At 39.9% G+C, this 5,482-nt stretch overlaps 1 pseudogene; it reads left to right on the forward strand.

Annotated features, from left to right (window-relative positions):
• The first annotated feature begins 3,739 nt into the window (after nucleotides 1-3,739).
• LOC118608000 lies at nucleotides 3,740-3,855 on the forward strand (annotated as a pseudogene).
• The last annotated feature ends 1,627 nt before the right edge of the window (nucleotides 3,856-5,482 follow it).

The raw sequence follows: 5,482 nt of genomic DNA on the forward strand, positions 1-5,482 counted from the left end.
TTTTTATTGTCATGATTGTTGGGGAAGTACTAGTAGCATCTGGTAGATAGTGTCCAAGGATGCTGCTAACCACCTTTCAATGCACAGGACAAAGAATTACCCAGCTCAAAATATTAGTAGTGCTGAAGTCAGTAAACCCTGGCATAAATCATGTGATTTTTATGCTAGTAGGCTCTAGCATAATATAGATGCAGTTATTTTCTTTTTCCTGATGCTTTCAATGTGGATAAATTGTCACCATGTGAATAAATGTCAGTCAACTTATTTGGTAGGAAATAGAAGTCTATGTGCTGGTAGGAAGAGAGAAGAGAGATGTAGAAAGGAGCAGAATGGAGAAGCATTTTATAATTTGTAGAAGACAAAAATCATTAAATTATGATTCTGACAATCCCCTTCCTCCATGGAAATTAAAGTAATTAGTTACTCCACAAAGTTGTTTCTGGAAGGATAGGGAGAGAACACAGCCAACAGCCTTGGGCTCATAATTTTTAACTTCTCTGGAGCTGAAAATGGCCTCAAAACCAATGAAAAATATCTTCCTGTCAAAAGCACCCCAGCTAAAAAATAAGGGCATTATGTAGGATAACCTGTCTGTGGGTTTTTTTTTTTAAGCTTCTATAAGATTTCCATATGCAACAATTATAATCTCTATTTGAGGTCTTCCTGAAACAGAGCTACTCATAGCTTCTCTTTGAATTTTTCTGTAGATACTTTTATGGGTGAGAAGAAGAGAAAAATGTGGCTCAACACAGGCAAGCAGACATAACATGGACGATTGGTGGAGCAGAAGGGCAAAGGGTTGGGAATAAAGAAACAGGGATGTTTTGGGTGGACCGTGCAGAGGACGGAAGGGAGAAACTGTCAAAAGTCTCCTCGAGGAGACCCTGAGAGAGAGTGAGCAGCAGGAAACGAGGACACTGGGAAGGGGCCGTAAAGCTGGCAGCAGGAAAGCAGAAGACACATAGCAGGAGGGCATTCATCATCCTGCAGGAAACTGAAGGGCTTCCGCCCAGGCAACTGCAGGCATGCCATCTTGTCAGTTATGGTGAAACTAACGACTCAAGCAGCTGAAACCAATGTGGCTTTTGTAGTGTTGGAAAGTAGCGCGTTCAGGAGTTTCTGCAAGAAGGTGTGGAGGAATGGGAAAAGCCTGGATGGCCCAGGATTGGCACTCTTGCTGTCATGCAAGATTGCATAGAAGGACATGAGTTATGAGCTGTGAATACAGGCAAACTGCTGCAGCTGATCGGCATGCCCTCACATTCAGAAATACTCAGCCTTTTGGCCTCTTTTTTGCCATTTGTATTTATTATGCTATGACAGTTTTTGAGTTAAACATTGGAAGTCATTTTCAAGCAATTTAAAACTTACCTTTTTTATGAAGGTCCCGGGACTTTGCATCTTTATTCCTAGAAGAGTTCTTTGGCACATAAGATGCGCCTAGTAAGTGTTGAATGAAAGAAAGCATATTATTATCCATTAACACCTTACGGGAGTTAATTCAGCACCTTAGATCACATCTCATAACCAGACTGGGGAGCAGTGCAACTGGGGAGTGTTGCAGAGGGCTTCCTTCAGTGAAGCCAGGATGTAAAACACATCAGATGTGGGTCAGGTCTTTAAGATGAAGAGACAAATCAGAATCACCTGTGTCCTCTAGAATCTAGCAGTCATCACAGAGTTTTAAACAATAATTACAGGGACAAGCTTGGTGTTCATGACTTAGCATTCTCATTTTGCCCATTAGCTTCCAGGGAACCAAGACATGTTGGAATTTCTAAGCGTGTTGAAGTGCAAATTTAAACCAAACTTAAAATAAGGCTGAGGTGTGCGAACAGATCTGGAGGCTTTGTTTCTCTCATAGCATCTGCAGTAACTCTTGTCAGGTGATAAAATATTTCGTGTCTTCAAACATCCCTTGCACCATGAATCAGTGTGCAAATTGGAACAAACTTAAAAGAAAACAATTTGGCACAGGTATCAGAAGATTTAAAAGTGTTCTTATGGTTCGAATGACTGATTGCTTGCCTAGGAATTCAGGGGAAGGAAACGGAGATGTACATACGTAAAGGTGTATCATCAAAGAATGTTGTTGACACATCAAAAATTGGCAAGAGACAAATCCAGAGGCCTAAGAAATTGGCTTCGCTGGTTAAATAAATTATGTACCTTCATTAGATGTAATGCCAACTAGTTATATAAAAAACACACACACACATTTTCAAGACCATTTAATAATGTGGGGTCATTTTTGTGATATTTATAGTGACAGCATAGCTTATAAAATGGTATACTTGATGAATTCCATTTTTTTTTGTATAAAAATCAGGGGCCACAACATAAACAAAGATAAGTGACTACTGGTTCTTTCCTCCAGGTGATAGGTGAATGTTTCATTTTGATTTTTTGTACTCTCGAATACTCTGCAGTTTTTGTTTTTATTCTACAATAACATGAGTTAATGAAGTGGTTAGAAAACATTCTTTCAAAACTCAACTTTGTCTCTTTGCTTTTGGTTATAAGATTTGCAAACTAGTCTTCTCCTCATTCCAGAGGCCACGGGATACGGTACAGAATTCAATGGGAACATCATTTACTGTCCTAACAACTCAGTGACATAGGTTCAGTGATTGTCTCTATTTTACATATGAAGATGCTGGATTTAGAGAAATTAAGTAATTCTTATCACACGTAGCAAAAAAAAGGTGTCCAAGTTGGAACTCTGAGCCAAGTCTACAAAGCCAGGTATATAATATTCAGTTTACACTCTACTTTAGAAAGCGAGTTTTTAAAGTAGGAACTTCCTAATGCCCAACAACTTGATATGTATCTTATTAAATATAGTGAAAGAACATTAACCATGAGATCAAGATCTTAATTTTGAAAACAGGTCTTCACAAGTCAGTTAATCCAGCACTGCAGTGAAATATGCAATTCTTCCTGCAGCCCAAAGCTGTTTCCATCAATATGAAAAGTGAGACCTGAAATGTTGGTTGTCTGCTCCACAGTATAGGGTGGTTCATGCCCTGTGATCATCTTAGTCAGCTTGAGCTACTAACAAAATACCATAGAGTGGGCGGCTTAAGCAACACAAATTTATTTCTCACAGTTCTGGAGGCCGGAAGCCCGAGACCAAGGTGCTGGCCGATTTGGTGTCTAGAATATAGATGGTAGTCTTTTTGCTGTGTACTCACATGGACAGGAGTGTGAGAGCTCGCTGGGGTCTCTTTTACAAGAAGCACAGACATTCAGTGTACAGCAGTAGCCTTAGCCTTCTGATGTGACACGACTCCATGATTGACCTCACTTCACAATTTCTAGCTAAAAAAAAAAAAGCAACTAAACAACCAATGCTATACGTTATTTCTGCAGGGTCCATTGCAGAAATAACGTATTTTTATTAAAAATTTACTTAAGAAAAACAGGTTAGAAAAATGAACGATTTTGATATCTCACAAAAGAAAGATCAAGGTGCAGTGTTTGAAGAAATTATAAAACTGTGGCTTCACGTTCACGCATAGAGAGGCTGCTCTTGTTTGTGCAGTTGTGGAAAATAATAAAATACAAAACAAAGAGGATAATGCCGCAAAAAGCTATACCAAAACCTAGGTTTTAAAAAGATATTTGCTTCAAACGCAGGCAAATAGGGTGGTTTTTATATACAAAGCACTGTCCTTTTGCATGTGAAGATGTTTAGAATGGAAACTAAAGGTGTGGCTTTACAAAGAAAAGCTTCCTTGTCTATGGCCATACACCCTGAATGTGCCCATTTCGGCTGATCTGGAAGCTAAGCAGGGTGGGGCCTGGTTAGTACTTGGATGGGAGACCACCTAGGAAGACCAGGTGCTACAGGCTTTTAAAAAAGAAAAAAAAAAAGAAGCTTCCTGGTGTAGCAGCTATTAACACTTTATTTATGGAATTGTGATCCAAACTTCTCCAAGAACCAAAAAACAAAGTTTTTATTGTATCCTATTTCTAAATAATATGCAATATTTTTTCTTCCTTCTTCTGGGCAAACTCTACAACTGGTGACAATTTTCTCTAGACCTGTGACCATTACCAGCATCTGAATACACATGCATGAGAGTTGGTTGGAGTCCATTTGGATTTGCTCAGAAACAGACTGTGATCTAAGGGTTTGAATACAAGTAATTCATTTGGGAGGTGGTCATAGGACACTGGTAGGGGCGAGGAGAAGTGAGAGAGAATTTCTGAAATAGGGTTCGATATCAAGCAGATTATCGCTGTGGATAACTATGGCTTAAGCGTGCTGAGCATTCCAAAAAGCTGGATAAAACAGGTGCCTGAGAGTTAGCCCGCCCGAAGAACAAAGGCGCTGGGTTGTTGATACACCAATTCCCATCAGTCATTAGTTAAGGCGGCTCCCAGGGGATATAAATTCCCCAGCTGTCCCAATTGCTAGTGCTATTCCAACAGCAGTGCTATCTCTGGCAGCCAGAGAATGTTCTCAGGCAGAAAACGAGGCAGGTGCTGGTGGTTGGGAGCTGGCCGGTAGTCACTAAAGTGGTAAGAGTGAGCGGATTGGGATAGAGTGCTGCCGACGGCGTCTGCTACAGATTTATTTGCCAAATTTGTAGTTGGGTCCAAAATATATTTTCTCCTGCTGCTCTCTGAAGCTAGGAACTATACCTAGAAAACTTTGGGGCTATTTTTTCAAGAACAGTTAGTTATCCGATGCAAATACGGCAAAAGATTAAGATTTGACAAAGTCTTTTTGTAGGTGTGTGGATGTTCTTTCGAATATTCTCTACTTTTCTGTATACTTGAAACATTGTTTACTAAGCCAGAAAAGAAGTGAAAACAAAAGATTAAGGGTTTTTTTTTCTGTGTGTGTGTGTGGCATTTGTATTTTTGCCGTTTTCTGGAAACAAAATTGTGCAATCGAGTGGTGGAATGTGGATTGTTTTCCTCTCGTGGAATTTCAGTTTGAATGCTGAATTTTCTAGTTCTAATTTTGAATTCCATAGTTGCACACACTGTGCGATTATGTTAACTTTAGAAACCTAATTATCTCTTTCCCTTTCCAAAGTTTTGGGCCAAGAAATGAAGCTCCTCCGGCAAGACGTCCGGAAGGATTATCTGGTATGTTTCAAGTCCAAGCTGTCGGTCAGGAGCATTGAACATAAAACCCAGACCTAAGAAAGAGAAAGAGAGAGAATTGCAGCTTTCAAGACTTGGATTCTGGAATTTTATATGTTTGTGTGCACATTAAATTCATGTCAAAACACAACCATCTGTAACATTCCAAATTTCTGGGGGTGGGGGAAGTAATAAAACAAAGAGCCGGTGGTTTTGTTATTAGTTACCTGACGAGGTCAGGAGGCAGATTGCATGGACGATGAATCAGCACTAGCTTGCCCCATCTTTCTTGGACAACCTGGCTTCCAGATTTCTCTACACTCCCTTTCTGCTCGGGGGTGAGAACAGCCTTAGGCCAAACAGAGAAGAAAGCAAAGTTTGT

This window comes from Rousettus aegyptiacus, unplaced genomic scaffold (assembly GCF_014176215.1).
Source record: "Rousettus aegyptiacus isolate mRouAeg1 unplaced genomic scaffold, mRouAeg1.p scaffold_m13_p_9, whole genome shotgun sequence".
NCBI lineage: Eukaryota > Metazoa > Chordata > Mammalia > Chiroptera > Pteropodidae > Rousettus > Rousettus aegyptiacus.